The 17,523-nt window shown below is 32.4% G+C and overlaps 1 protein-coding gene across 3 annotated transcripts in view; it reads right to left on the minus strand.

The window, feature by feature from the left end:
* Positions 1–12,595, minus strand: part of LOC131843700 (uncharacterized) — a 46,434-nt gene extending 33,839 nt beyond the window's left edge. For all 3 annotated transcript variants that reach the window (XM_059192394.1, XM_059192395.1, XM_059192392.1), the window contains exon 1: positions 12,386–12,595. The gene's annotated coding sequence lies outside the window, so the exon portion shown is untranslated. The remainder of the gene's footprint in view (positions 1–12,385) is intronic.
* Positions 12,596–17,523: the final 4,928 nt, after the last annotated feature.

A 17,523-nucleotide genomic window follows, 5' to 3' on the forward strand; every position in this document is an offset into this window, starting at 1 on the left:
GATTAACCTATAGGTGACATATATCGCGCCACTTTTCCTTTTTTTCTATACATATTACCACACCGCATGTTTACAGCATAAGTATTTTAAATTTCACGACTGCTGCGACGTTATCTTACAAATCAGATTGTTTTTTCTCGCGAGTAGGCAAATAAAAGATTCGTGTGTCACGTCAGGAGAATGAATTTTATTGAAAAACCTGAGACGGGAGTGCGTCGTAAAGTCACCCACATATTCGGTACATTCGCGAAGTTATCCGGGCACGTACCGATGCCCCTGATGTGCTTCTCAGAATCAACGTGGTACAATAAATTCAATTTCTATCTTTTTTTGGAATATAAAGTTATGTTTATGTTTATTATTACTAATTCCGATTTGATGTAGTATATAATAATAATATGTATTCAAGTGACGTCATACATATTATTATTATATACTACTTTTGTAACATTCATTGTTACAAAAGTCAAGTGACGTCATACGAAAGCGTGAATATTGTTAATATTCGTATGTAATACAATAGTGTACTGAATCGATCGCGTGAGCACATAGTTCCTGACTTTTAAACCAACACATGTACAGAAGTAGAAGATAGGAGTGTTTTTCAACTGAAAGCCAATATTAAACTACAGGGGAAGTTTAATTAGACATGTATTTTGTGTCATTATATTAATTCACTAGAGTCGACTGCTTGAAATAGATCTATACCAAGACTTCGCTTCCAGTTATTACCTAGCTAGCTTGCTAGCCTACGTATATCGTCGTTTCACCTAGCAGATGTTCCACATTACGTTTATTGATCGGGTTCTCCACTAGCCCCACTTCCTTGGTCACTTGCCGACTAAGATTATATACGTAAAAATATATAGGATCTGATCTCAGCTTGAAAATTCGTAAGGCTATGTCAATGACTTTAGTCCTCTGGCGAATTACTTCGTAACGGATTCAGTCGCTTTTTGTTTATTTATTATAAGGAACTTCACAAGTAAAAAAAATTAATATGGACCGAATAACTGTTTTATTCGTTATTCATGTTATGTACGTCTGATAAAAAAACTCCTTTAATATAGTTAGTAAATTTGGAAGTGTGTTAGTTATCCAAAATATATACTGGTAAAATTATAAGGTGAAACTAGAGGATAAGAACCATAATACCTTAATCCTAATTATAGTTTATCAGCGTTATCGTATAGGCGTCATATGTCAAATTTTTAAGAAATTTCATACAGTGCCATCTAGGCCCAAGCTAAGCAGAGCTTGTTGGTACGAGGAATCGAACCCGCTACCATCGAAAGTACAGCAGTGAGCTAAACCACTAGACCACCGAAGCCATAAATTCGGGAATCTATGTAGTCTTTAAACCAGTTAGTAAACTATTATTTACAAATACCTAATAATACTATCTTCTATTTAGGTATATACAAAAAATAAAACAAACTAAATGAATACGTCAATTGTCATGAAACATAAAATAGTGACCGAGTTGAATACCTGCGTCACACATGCGCTAGAAAAGCCATTGACACAATTCCAAAATATAACATTATTTTCACTTGTCTAAAATTTATTTTGTTTGAAATATTCACGCATGACCAACGTAATAAATATTTTTCGGATTTCGGATCATTTCGATCAATCATCAATATTTTTCGGAATTTAGTGTTTTATTAGTAATCTATAAATGTCTTATATTATGATGATACTTAGGCACGCATCAATAATTTCTCCTAGAGTATTCTCAATAAGAACATCTTGCTTTTTAATAACAAATAAGTACAAAAAATCAAAAATACGATATAAAATTAATCCTACTAATATTATAAATAAACGTTTGTAAGAATTGATTGAGTGATGGATGTTTATGTTTTAAACTACTGGCGAAATTGAATGTAATTTGGTAGGCACACAGATAGATCATTCGCTAGATTAACACAGGCTATCCGAATATACGCGGGCAGGGCCGTGGAACAAGGCTAGTTATTCATATTTCTTTGTATGTAAGAAAATACTTAAGAGGATTCTTTTATTTAAAGTTATTTTTTATCTGCACGGAACCCTCGCAGTGTGAATTTCGCTCACATTTTTTTCAGTTCCTATTGGAATCGCGCCATTTGGTAAAGGCTTGTTTATCTCATACGTAGTAACTGAAAAATAATTTCGATGCTAGTTAACTATTTCAATACCAAACCACTTATAGGTGGCAAGTTGGGCGGACGTGAGCAATTCAAACACCCACACTGCTCTCGTCACAACTTGCAACATACTAAGTAAATAAATGATTGATGTTATCAACAATATTGCAAATTCAAAATGTATGACACTGGATTTTTGCTGTGTCATATGACGTCAGTAATTCACTAATGCCCGTTTTCACCAACGTCTACCTAAGTTTAGGGGCCACTTAACGTCAGTTTAGGGGTCCGCTAGTATGAAATTCGTTTTCACCAACCTTTAGGTAACTCCTAAGTCCTTAGGGATCCCTTATATTTTAGGAGCTCGATATTTCACTCCCTAACTCTTAGGTGACAGTTATTTAGTGATTTCTAACCAAATCTTGCGTGTTAATAATCTTTTACGAAATGCAGAGTTCTGTGTGGGAATATTTAGAGAGTTGCGGCGCAATTCCTGAAGACTAAGTTGTCATGTCTTTGATACTATACACGCAGACTACATTGTATAAAATCTACCTGGATTAAATAATGTCCAGTGAAGTAATACTACTTGAGTTGTTTATTTACAGTTCACTTGTTTTACTCACGCTGAATACAAAATGCTCGAAATGACTTTTTTTATGTAATTGGAATGACAAAACAAAGTGACGGCCAACCTAATTGTAAGTGTTCACGGTCCACTATAGGTTACAGTAAAGTATACATAATAAGCACTACGTACATCATATAGTCATGAGATGCCCGTGACACCACTCATGTTTGCCATTTCGGAAGACTAAGAATTACAGAATATAAAATATTCCTGTATTTCAGGAATATGAAGAAATAATAAGGACAGAAATATGAATGATAAACGCATGTGTTGACTATTAATGATCATTCCATCATTTACAAACATAAAATTTATTAAATTACTGACTAAATAATTAATTAGGCGCACGAGGGTGCGTTAACACACCTGTTAAAGTTGACAGAGCGGTTCACGCCTGTCCCTGCGTGATAAAAGTCATTAGTAAATGATTAATTACTCTCCATGATATTCCATGGAATTTCTAAAACACAAAATAAAAAAGAAATATAAATTACTAAACTACTTACTAGTGTACATCTTATTCATCCTATAAAGCGAAAAAAGGTAGGTAAAACGTAAACAAAATTTATGGAATAAAGACAATATACATATATACCTACTAGCAGACCCGGCCACGCATTGCTGTGGCTAAGGTTCTTGACTAAAATAATATTGCGACTATAAATTGAGAAGTAAGTAGGATATCTATCAAATTGCACACAATGTGCAAATCAAATTTGCAGTCGGTTCAGTACTTCAGGAGTGCATCGCGGACAAACAACTTGACACGTAATTTTAAACAAAAAGATAAACATTAGAGCGCCTTAGCGCATTTATAAAATATACATATACTATGACAAAAAACCGTTTATGACTGATTAATTGATGAAAAGCAAAAGTATAAGTCATAAACAAAAGTTATTTTGTTGTTAGTAAGAAAAAAAACAAGTATGGTATTCCATCTATATACACAGCTGTATATTGTAAACTTACAGTAAGTACTTAAAGATTTTAGCCATAATGACTGAACAATAACAATATAATAAAAATGTTCAGTTTCTTGCCAGTTTTTCTCAACTGGCAATAAATTAAAACAAGAAACTAGCCGAATTAGATGGTAGGTAACTATAGTGAATAATAGGTCCTAAAGCTTGCATAAAAAATGAGTTTGTAAAATAGAAGAATCATCTTTCTGGTTTTTCAAACGTAAAAGTAATTAAAGCAAGAGTATTTTTAAAGAAATCTAATTTTTTTGCTTTATCTTTATTGTGAAATTCATTATTTACTATGTGGTAACAAGATAATAGGTCATCTCTACCATCGTGCCATGTCCTTGCGTTAAACGTCGTATTTAGGCCAGTTAGATAGGATAGGTGTCAATGTTTGTCGGTCGGAAAAGCCGCGGACGTTCCGATGGCATTGGTGTAGTGTGAACGGTCACGTCCAGAAAAAATGCGACGCAAGTAGCCAATTAACATGTGGGATAGTGTGGGGCCGGCGTCTCGGCGCCTCTATAAATATCGCGATCGCTCCCGCCCCGCGAGCCCCCGAGCTCCTGTCCCCGTGCGATGACGAGCCGCCGCAGCCGCAATGCCGCCGTCGCGCGCCGTCTCCGCCCAGCACGAGGTCCGCAATAACATAAAACAATAGGTATGTCCTATCCGATCCACACATCGAAATGTTCACGTCACAACAATATGTTGCTGCATCAATCCACGCCCACGTCAGGTTTATTTATCAGAAAACTCAGTTCCCCAAGTATTTAGAATAATCGCGAAGAAAAAATGTAATTTCAACATGATTCACGGAATACTGAAACAGCATCGTAAAACCATGTGATCATAAAATGAACTACATTCGAAATGTTGAGATCGACTGAAACAACAAATATGTCATAACAAAGCTAGAACTATACAGAATCGAGTACATTTACACTACAAGAATAATAAACGAAAGTGTTCGTCAACCGTAAGATTACATTCCGCTGAACAATGATTGTAGGAAAAGAACAATTCAGTCGTTTGATCTAACTCCACCCTAACGTTTGTCCGTAAATAAATAAGCTATGCGTCTAAATGTCATTTGTACGTTTAAAGAGTGAGTGGGCGGAATTGGAGTGTATCCCGGAAGCGTGGATGGTGCAGGGCAAATCCCGAGTTCCCGAAGCGGCGGCGGCGGCGGCGGCGGCTATACAACCCACCACATAAAGACAAGCCGTATAGGACGGACGACGGACGCACACGTTTCTACAACAAACCACACGAGCCACGAACGCAATGATCGCGCTATTTTTGTCCACTCAACAGTTGAATAACCTCCAATCAATTATTCGCACTTGCCTACAATAGCCATTAATACACAAATAATGTATATGTATATAATTTTTATGCAAACAATTAATGCCCACGCGAATTGACCTGAACATATGCTTCTTATTTCACGAGATTTACAATATACGTATAAGAATTTTGTACAATCGTAATTTATAAAACTAAGAAATTTCTTACAAAACAACGGCATGGAAAATAAGATGTGGCAAAGATATAAAGATATTCAGCCCAATAATGAAAATAGTTAAAAATTAGTGATAAGAATAATAATATTTCTTGAGTTAATCCTTAATATTTAAAGAAGTACATTACCAAATGTATACTTTGAGACACATGGTACAATCTACCAATGTGTACTTACATCTTTATTTATTCCATTATATAAAGTAAACATAAAAATACTGAAAGCCAGTACAGTTTATCCGGTTTATTACCAAGTAAGCAAAGACGAGACACTACACTTGCGCACGAACTTTAACGGGCAATGTCGATAAAAGATATTGGTCTTACATCGGCTAGCGTGCTTCTTACCTTTTATTCATACTCATAATTATAAATATTATGAAAGTGAATGTGAGATAAACACATTTGTATGAAAATTGTATAAATAAGTAATAGGTATTATCAACGACATGTTCTTTTGAGATAAACTGATAGACAAACTCACTTTCGCATTCGTATATATATATTAGTCTATAAAATATGTGCCCTCGTCGATAAAGCAGAGGAAAACGTGATTCTAATAGCCTAATAATGACAGGTTTTTAATCAAAGAGACAAGAGGAAAAGTCAATTCTTGTTACTACTTCCTGACAGCTTTATAAATAAGTAGCATTAGTAGCCCACTCGTGTTTTGCCCGGGTATTCATAACTTTGTATTTTGTGTAGTTACATTAAATAGAGAGTAAGACTGAAATTACTTTTATAACCGTGATTAATTTCTCAAATCAGCATAGTGTTTCTCGTCCAAAATTTTCGGAATTCAACTGCATTTCTTATCATTATATCTATATTTATATATATGTTTTGTTTCTGTACAGTCAGCATTATAAAGATATTACTGAGAATAACACATTCGTAGCAGAGATTGAAAAATATTTTAGCATTTTAAAATTATTATTTGTAATCATATAATGAATCATTCTTTAATCACATTTTATAGTAAAAACTATTCCAGTAGCATTAGTTAAGGTAGAATACATTGCATAGCTATTGATAGCTTTGGAAATAATAATTAAAGCAATTACTTTATTTAATGTTCTGAGGTTACAACAATATCCTTATTAATATGACAGTACCTATACAGTACCCTGTAATACACATATTGTAGTGATCAGTCTGGACGCTATGTATATTTAGTACATACTTATTTACTTATATATCTTGACATTTATATACGGAATGTATTTATTGTACCAGATACCATATCTAAGAAATTTCACAATAGAATTAAAATTATATAAAATACAAAAGGCCTCTAAGGAGATATGGATAAATTACAGAGAATTATAATATCTGTATCAGTTCGAGACTATCAAGACTATTAGACTATTATAGACTATCAAGCTTCGCTCAATGTTTACGGATATACCAATAGGCAATATATTGGTTATGTCTGAAGACGGTAGTTAAATCCACGGGACAAATGTAAACACGTAACCAATGACGCAGTTGTATGCATATTTTTGTCGTAAAACTTTATAATTTGGCAGAGTCTTGAGTCTAGAGAGAATTCGAGACCTAAGAATATAATGGAAATATGAATGATGACTCAACATTGTAATTTATCCTATATTACATTTGTTCGTCAGATATAGCGACTAAACAATATTTTATAGCGGAGTTGAAGACTTTGCTTACATTAAAAAATATTAAACATCGAGAATTTTTTAATATAGCGTAAATATAGAGTAAAGACAATTTTCGATGATTACCCACAAGCTGTCTAACAGCCATTTATGATGCAATATTCATTTTTTGAACATATATTAGGTATATTGCCTGTGAACCCAAATAATATACTCGCGAGCAACCAAATCGACTCAAGCGCTACCTCTACATTCAAACATTGTTCTAAATAAAAGTATACAACATTATACAAATAAAAATAATGTCATTTGAAAGCTTGAAACTAAGGTTTAAAAAAAACATCAACACCTAAAATAAAACAAGTACCTACATGTTCATTTGCGCAATTAGGGCGTATGGAACAAATTACTCACTACGCTACCTACGAGTTACGCTATCCTGTACCCCTATAAAAACCCCCATGATCCTTCAACCCTTATCAATCGCTTATCAACAGTTGACTGATACACATCTCTGCAAACTTGCATTCATTGTTTTCAAGAAATCATGGATACTACACCTCAAGGCGCCACTCAAGTTATTGCCTTATTGCAATAAGGATACAGTCAGCGAGTAGTCGCTTCCCAGCTGCACTTGAGTCAGCCTGCTGTATCCCGAGTATACAGATGATATCAAGAGACTGGAGTATTCACTCGGAGACCAACAACATAATTATTTGGGTAAAATAACATAAATATACATAACGCTCTAATCAGTCAAATTTTGCAAACTGTTTAAAATTTATGACAGATCTGAAGAATATAAAGGGTTAGACGAAAAGGGTATACCAACATGAAATTAAGTGATTCATGAATGAAACAGTATCCCTCAAAGAAACATACATACCTACCTAGAGATAATACGAAAACACTATACGTGTATTACCTGAGCGTGTATAATTAATTGATAACGCGAAGAACACATCGCAAACAACTTGAACAAACAATGAAGCTGGCGCATTAGATCCTTTAGAACGTAAAAATGATATTGCACAGGCGACGTGGTACTAAAATAATAGTTTCAAATTGTATGCCAGCACGTACCTACCTATATATAATCTATTTGTTCTCGACGGAACGTGACGTATTATACAAATCAATAGCGATTGCTGTGATTCCCATATCAGGCTTCTTGAACCTTGTCATACTTGTCTCGACTTTTTAGCTAAATATAATTGTAGTTGGATTGCATACTATTATAATTTGATTTATAGAAGATTTGTTATTAGCAACTTTGGTTGCTTTTTCGTAAAAGATAGCCTGTATAGATAAGCCTCAACTAGAATCTATCTTCACCTCGTTATTTAAGATTTGTATAATTGTTTAGTTGCGAAAAAAATTTATAACATTAGTATGGAAGTATAAAAAGCCAGTGGCATCGATTTCATTGTGAACCAATTTATTCCCACAAATTGTGATAAAAACATCAACATACGCAATTGGACCAAGTATTTTATTGTTATTTACGACAATATTCAAGAGGTGACAACAAATCCTTATGTTATAGAGAATGTTTTCTAAAACTTGTATGTTCTATATACGTGTATTCGTCAATTGAACATAGATATAGTTTTTACAATAGTAAACTGCTGAGTTTAATATTGAAATATTAAACTCCTCACGATTGATCTCTTTTTGGACGATAATTTTAATAAATGCATATTTTTAAAGTAACATTTATTTACATAATTCACAGATACCTAAAAAATAGATACACGTGTATCTACTAATTTTTAGACTGTTTAAACTCTCGGTCTTGCGTGGGATGCATTATGGGTCAAAAAACTGTAGACTTTGAAATAGGTCACATATCAACAGTTGTGTGCCAAAATCACGTGACCAATATACTGGTAGGTGGGTAGATAATCTATATATTCTTTTAGTACAAAAAGAAAAGATTTATTTTTTACTTGCATAGGATACATTCTGACACTACGTTAAGGCACTTGAAGTATTGTACGTTTATTTTACCAAACATCAGTAAAATATATATTATCCATATGAACGGCGTCTGTTTTGATGGAATCCTAAATGCCAGGTTTCAGGAAGTTAAAATTTCTAGACACCTGGGGCAACAACGACAAAAAGACTCGTCTGCAATGTCAATGGGTTGAATTCGTCACAATTGATTATAAATGATTCAGCCCGGTTCTGAATGCCGTAAAAATATAGTACCTAGCATATATTGTGGTGGTCCTGCCCAGAAAGGAAAACATTATTCCATATGCAGCCAGATGATAGATAGATGTGCCTTGTAGAATATAATATAAACAAGCTTTCTCTTTTGTAGAATGCTACAAGACATACCTAAAGTGATTAAATACGATTTCTATAATATTGAACTTCAGTATCTGATAAAATAAATTTGCAGATAGTTGTAAAGCTGCCTGGCATATCAAAGACAGAATCATGTATAACTAATATGTGTCATCAATTGCTGACAAACGCTGACGGGGACACTTTACATTGGAAGTTAGCCAGAAAAGGTGACGATCTGTGAAAATACAAGATAATGCATACCTAACTTATTGCATTCAAATTCCTTAACTATTTAATTAAACTACTGATTTGACTTTGCAAAGGCAATTCACAAAAACAATTATCATTATTCTTGTTCACAGATCATAAAACATAACTGTAAGAAATGCTTTATGATCTGTGTTACAATTAGCAAGTATATATTTTTTATTCCTTTTCATATGATTTTATACCATATTAAATCTACTTAGCATGATTCCACTCAAATTTCATTTAAGTACTTATACATCTTGTGGGTTGTGCATTTCATATGAATAAACTTCACATTTTATATAAATGCAAAATCTAAATTTGTAAGCACAACCTGATAAAGGGACCTACATGCATGATACCTGTCCAAATTACAATTACTTAATAGAATTTTATTCATTTTATCTATACATATAAATAAAATTGGAGTGTCTGTTTGTAATATTGAAATAACCATTTTTTACTACATGCATATGAATATAAATATGGTACATACACCAAAATAACATTTTTTACAATTTTTGTCTATCTGTTTGTTCCAGCTAATCTCTGAAATGGCTGGAGCGATTTTGGTGGGACTTTTATTGGCTGCTGCTTTTATTTTAGAAAATAAAGTAATGTTGCAAAATTCCATGCGGTTGAAGTTGTGTGTACAGTTAGTATGTATATATAATATGAATAAAAATAATATATATGTATGTATGTATGGTGTGCTAAAAATCATTAGGACTTTATAACAACTGTACTTATCATATGGCAATAAAGGAACAAATACATAAATAAGAAGTCAAACTTGAATAGAAAATCAGATCTCTAAAGTTACAATTATGTAACAGTAAAACTGTGTACTAGACTCATTTACTTATTTGAAATTATATGAGGCTAGTACTTCTGGAAAAATGATGATGTCCTTGTATGAAATATTTAGCTATGTACATACAGTTAAATATTATAACATGGCGTTTTGGTAGTAGAAGTATATGAAATTAAGAAAAAATTAAATTTTTAATATGCTTTTTTATACTTGCAGATTTAGTAGACAAAACATAAAATTTTATATTTATATTGTAAGTATTGTAGTAAGAAATAATAGACATATATATTTGCCAGATAATGCCACAGGTCTTGCAAATCTTGGGGAATGCTATAAAAAGCCTTAGCAGTTTGTACCTTTAGCAATGTAAGCTTGAACCTTTTCTGTCAAGAATTTTAATTTATGTGGTCCCACAGAATCAAAATTTTCTCTGTTCAATTTCCACTACTGTAAATTTCAATCAACTTTAAGAAGACAGTAGTACTTACAGCTAAATCTGAATTAAACACAGAAATGAAATATTTGGTATTGTTTAAATCCAAAATCATAAATAAATATTAAATTATGTTTTTTTGTATTTGTGGTATTGTGAAAGACTAAGCTTATAAGAATAACATTGAAAAGAGATTTTTTCATACTACTCTAATGTTGTTGGCCGCTACATCATTAAAGCATGATAGGGGATGAGTGAAGATGACACTCCAAAGCCTCGGTTCGACTTATGAAGTGGCTGAAGGCTGACTCCATCTGATGGATATGACTTTAGTTTGAGGCACCTCTAGGGGCCTTGACTCAGGCTATCATAATGCCCATTTGAATTAGATGGGGGATTTATCAGAGAGTAAAAAAGAGAGAATCAATTTTGTTATGAAGAACATAAATGGTGCTACTACACTGATTTGTGAAATTCTTTCACAGTTTAAAAGATACTTTATTACAGTTTGATATCATATATATATTATGTCAATGTACTTATACATATATACAAAACCTACAAAGTTATGAGATGTGGCTTTGCACAGTATATGTTTTTTACATGTAAATAAATTATTTAGTAGTAATAAATTTGCTTTTATAGTATCTATAATAATATTAAAGTATAGTAAGAAATTTAATTATAAAAGACACTAAAAATTGAAGAAGAAAATATATTTAAAATAAAACATAATCAGGAAATTCAATTTCCTGTTTAAATAAAAAAATAGTTTTAATTTGTACATGTTATGTATTATTACTGTGTTAAAAAGATATTCTATAATTGACTATATATACCAAGTATGAACAAAGTACACTTCTAATAAATATTAAGAAATATTTATTTTATAGAATGAAATGATATACCTACATTTTTTTTTTGCATAGTAAAATATATTTATCCTATAATGTTCAAATAACACATATTATAGCAGACACAATAATATATAACACAGATAATATTTTGCACCGAAAATATTTTTAATTTCTATTACCTTTGATGGAGGAAATTATTTTTAAATTCAAAGTATTTTTGTTAGGGTTGAGTATTTATATTATTTGCTATGTTTTATATTTTAGTAAAAAAACATTTTTTTTTATTATATATTCAATTGGTATTAATTCTTTCACAAAATAGAAGAATTAAAAGAGGTTTAAGGAGTACAGTAATGTGTTAAGATGATTTTTAATTTAGACATTTCATAAAATGTTTGTATAAACTTTTGCATATTTTATTTATTGTATGTGTTGTATGTATATTGTTAGTGCCCTATTTCTGTAGAAATTTTTCTGATCGTGATTCTTTTACAATTAGAATCTTAAAACTATCGCCATACGGACGGCAATATTGAAGTATGAATCATACTAGTTTACAGTGGGTATGGTTTGCTGATGTCATGCCAACATATCTCATAAACCACGAGTCTTATACCCATATTGCTAAAAGAGTACGTGTTATATTTGCAATTTCTTATATACATCTAAAACGAACAATACAATAAAATGTTTAGTCAAAAATACATAAAGTCCTACAAATAAGAAAATCGAATTCTTATGTAATAATCGTAAGCTACAGCTCTCTTCAGAAGGCTGAGGAAGAAAAATAAGAAATTATCCAAGAGTAATACTCAAAATCTATGTGAATTTCCTGCTAAAGAAGGCGTAAATACCTTTTTTATGTGTAATCCAATATCCAGTAGTTGCAGTCCTATTTACACACTACTGCACTGTCATTCATGTAAAACAACACACCATCACAAAGTAGCACTACACAATTTTTCACTTAAAATTATTATATTATGTGAAAATATCACATAATACGCCATTTTTGCAATAAATTCGAAGGACAGCAGTCGGCATTCGATGCCATCTTTTTTTTGTCAAATGTCTAAAAACTAAATATAGCGCTTGGAACGAACTCTGGTGTTATTTTTAGAAAATACAATGGAACTTTCTTCATTAACGTGTGGCGCCATCTCAGAAGCACTGCGTAAATTTACAGGTATACTGTAAGATGGCGCTAGTAATACTTCACTTTCAACCTATCCCAAATACTTAAACTCGATGTCAAATTCATAAAAACGAGTACATAAGTATCTATCGATGATTGATTATAGCTTGCATATAATTTTAATTCCTTATGATCACGAAAATAAAAATAATTGATCAATTTTTATATTATCTACGGTAATGTTCAGGGTGTTCGTCATTCATTTGTTCTTTATTTTTTCACCAATTTCAGAAAAAGATTTTCTGGTCTATATCTACTTCCATATCTCGATTTCTGATGAAACGATAGATCTTTTTTATAGACTAATTTGTGTCCCACTATTGACCTTATAATCTGCAAACCTCTATTCTTGATTCTAGCGTAATCTGCTGCTTGCCTATGTCTTTAGCAAAGTAGTTTAAATCACCGACGCACATTAGCTTTGGTCTACCAGTTTTTAAATTTTAAAATAAGTATTTAAATTGAAGTGCTCATTATTAGATTTTTATGAATTTTGTTGTCGGTCTGAAAGTACAATGTGATGTTGTAGACTTTATTCGAACTAGACATAGCAAGCAGGACTTAACAAATTATTTTAATTCAAAAAGTAGTGGGTTTGTCTTTACAGCCGTGGCTGCATTCGAAATCTCATTTGGGCAATCCCAAAAACTAAATTGGGACAGCTAACTACTTAAAACCCGTTGACCTATTATTGACGTCAAATGCCATCATTTTAATTGTTCTTATTTTGGAATCTTTTTTGATTAATAGATATAGTGCACATATTTCGTAAAATTGATTAGGTACGTATTTCGACATCCAATTTATTATTTAATAATGTAATTATCTTTTTTAATTTATTATTATATCAAACCGTTTTCTATGATACAAAGAAACGGAAACGATGGCGAAGAGATTAAAGTCTTCATTCTCATTCATTGTCATATTTGTCATTTTACAGCCGGAGACGCAAAACTGTTTCGTTGCGTTAGCACTCCGAAATCCGGGTGACGTCATTTAGTACAAGTCACATCCTCTTACTTTCAGCCGACCCACGAAAATAACACTTTTACTTACTGACAAATGAGGGAACTAAACACGCAACAACTGATAAAAAAAACAATCTCATGTATATCTAAGCATAAGTAAAAAGCCGGTAAAGCGCGAATCGAACTTTCTTATAGAGCCCCGAACTTATTTTAATTTATTTAATACATTTTGTAATAAACAAAATTTGTTATTGTGATATTAAGGTGATTATGAATCCTAAAAAGAAAGTAAAAATTATTTTTTAAATCTAATTTTATAATATAAGATTAGATAATATAATATTATCTAGTTCACACATGAAATCTATAGCATTAGTAAAGTCTAAATTATGGACAACTAGCTAGTTGTCTTCACTTCGGTTGCATTTCTTTGCCATAAAAGTTAGCCTATATATATTCGTCCTTGTGATATAATCTATCTTCATATTAATTTAATTAAGATCTGTTCAGCCGCTTAGCTGTGGAAAGACGCAGTCGAATTTATATTAGTATGAATTAATAATATCTGACAGACGGATCTACATCAAATACCGGACTCGCCACTAGAATATGATTTAAACATATGCATACTGAACCCTCATAGAGTTCTAGCTTCCTTACTTAAGTTCCAATGTTCAAGGATCTGTAGACAGTTAGACACTGATCCGATTTCACAAGTAAGTATTTTTAGAATATTCTATCAGATCAATGACGTATGAAAATATGAGAACTAAATCTCATCACATAGTCAATCAAAACAACATAATTTGAAGTTAACTACCATAGTATCCAAGGAGGAATGGTGGGGAAGGTGAGAGAAACCTTGCACGTTGCTTATTACTATTATCACAGATAACATAATATTACATACTATTATCATAAATGAAATAATATTACTGTGCTATTACAAACATCACTCCCTCATGTCAACCCTTCTCTAATATAGCAGTTAAATAGGTATCTATAACATATTACCATGAGGCCCATGAAAATGTCGATTCAAGTAATCCCTTGCTAGCAATATACCACGTCCGGTCGACCCTCACATTGTCTTCCCTGAAATGATACTGGTTAATTCGCCAGGTCGGAGTAACTAATGTCAGTTCATCCCTTCATCCTCCACTGGTTTCCTATAAGTCACGGCGTCCATCATACATGGCTGCAGCATTCCATTATCATCCATAAAAACTTTATCACTCCACCGCTAAGCAGTTGTGTAATTACGCAAGTAAATAGCTGGTATTTCGCATCGTTCATTATCATACGTTGATCATCATTCAGCTTTCGACTTCCCGTTCCAGGCAACACAAACAGCTGGCCACGTAACACGCATGCGTCACGACCACGACTCGGTTTGTGTTTACTGGCGGTGTTAACGGGAGTCGGTGAAAGTCGTTGCGCAATGCCGCCTGCAGTCGCCGGCTTGCAGCTGCAATCGGCAAAAACCTAAGTTAGCTGTTCTTTTTTATAAAACGAAATACTAGCGCTTAGAAACACTGAGACCATAGATTATGTCACAAGTTAGGGTGGGGTCAACAAAAGGTGACATTGTATATACAAGGATAAAGAGGGGTCCTAAATTTCGTGATGTCACATTTCAAAACTGTTAAAACATTTCAAAAATGTAATTATTGTAACCCGTTTGAACTAATAATGTGATAGTAATTTTTTTTTCACAAACTATATAAATAAATAAAATTAAAGTGTCCGTTTGTAATTTTAAATTAAAAGCTTTTCATTACCTGCATACACAGATATGAATATATACATATGAAAGTACATACCTACAGTATTTATACAAAAAATAATTTTTAAATCTTTTACTCGCAGATAGCTACTGTAAGCTGCTAAGGAGTTACGTAGACTACATTTACATTAGACATTATTTATTTTAATTAAAATAAAAGTTTAATTCTACGCGGACGAAGTTACGGTACGAAGCACTAGTGAAGGATGATAGGATGACTATGAAGTCAGGTCAGTAGTCGGTCAGTCAGAACTAACTGCGATGATTTTCGTTATATGCACATAAATACACACTTTCGCGTCGTCCTTTATGTTGGTAGGTATTTCTCACGCATTAGTCATCCTCCCTAGACAAAGTACACAAGGTATATTATACATTACTACAGTACTACGAATTGTGTCAAATGCATCTTAGCCTGATGATAATGTAGGTGTGGTTATTAGCAGAGATCAACATAAATTATAGCGTACGTAAATATAACATCTTAGTCCGACGGAATAGCAATGCAACAGCCTAAAGTCGTATCCGTCAAGTGGGAGTTGACCTTCAGCCGCTCCATAATTCCTTCTATGGGTTTAGAGTGCCATCTGCACTCGCCCCCGATCGTCTGGTGAGGCTATAAAGGTCAGCTGCGCCCAACAGCATTAGAGAAGTCCTTTTTTCCGGACTTCTCTAATACTGTTGGGCGCAGCTGTCCTTGACTTTATCAGCAGATGTATCGAAGGCTTGTTTGCCATTCCAATTACATAAAAAAAAATAGAAGTATTCTCTCACTTACATAAAGCGCTCTAATAGATTATACTGCCACAAACGATTTGTTCGTGAAATGGAATTATTTCACACTAGTCGTAATATCGATGGTTGGATAACATGTGATTTGTATACATTTTCCTCTTCATTTGATAAATAAATCAAGTAACGCTAATATACAGTTAGCTATTCATAATGTATGTTATATATGCAACAAGCAAGGCAAGGCACTTGGTACTGTGATCAGTTCCGGTTCTTTTGAACGATGAGCTACTATGAGCTACTATATTTCATAAACAGGCACCAAAAACGTTTATGCTAATATAGCATAACAGTTTATGCAATGTGAAATACCTGCTTAAGTACTATAGATCACTTGTTATTATATTAATAAATGAATATACTTACTTTACTGGGGTCGGCTTAGTCTTAGCACGGATTAATTTACACAGTAATCTTAAAATTTATACACCTTAACCTTACCTTTTTGACATTCTCACGAACATACAGATAGGCACGGTACTTTATTTTATAATAGAATATGTATAGATCCTATACTTATAGCAATATATTATAGATTTTATACTTGGACCTATACTTTTGCATTATCAATTTATCACACTCAGAGTTTGATATTAACATTTTAAATCGTAAAAGTGGAACATGCAAACTCACTTTCACATGTGTTTCAAATTACAATGATTGACTGCATTTAAAATAAAAAATGTGAGCCGTGAGCTTAAAATAATCCACGGTAAATAATTTCAGTCCTATAAAAATTTATTGAGTTAATAAACCGCAGACTACGAGAAATAGATAATGATAGGTATTATATTTGATAATTAGTTATTTTAAAAACAAGAGTTGCTACTGATTCACGATATTATCACAAAATATATTTATTTATTTACAATAAAAACATCTGAATATAATAAAGTAATAAATGGTTACTACTCTACTGGGATTACGATCAATTTATTTTTAATTTGTAAAAGCGTTATTGAAAGTTTAACTATGCACCAGTTCTTATTGGGGATCTTATTGTAGGTAGAGCTGCTATCACGTCATTAAACACTGAACTAATACAACAACAAAACCTGTTACTAACTACACAACAAATTAATACGTCGGATGTTGTAAGCACTAACTAAAATTGTTGTGATATATATAAATCAAATAGATATTTTTATACAATTAAAAATCACACGAAAATATGGAAATGCATATTGTACTCAAACAAGTATTTATAAACATATTATGAAAAATATTTTATTGCAGGTTTTCTTATAAATA

The sequence above is a fragment of the Achroia grisella genome, unplaced genomic scaffold, assembly GCF_030625045.1.
Source record: "Achroia grisella isolate CSIRO2021 unplaced genomic scaffold, CSIRO_AGI_Agris_v1 utg327, whole genome shotgun sequence".
Classification (NCBI taxonomy): Eukaryota; Metazoa; Arthropoda; class Insecta; order Lepidoptera; family Pyralidae; genus Achroia; species Achroia grisella.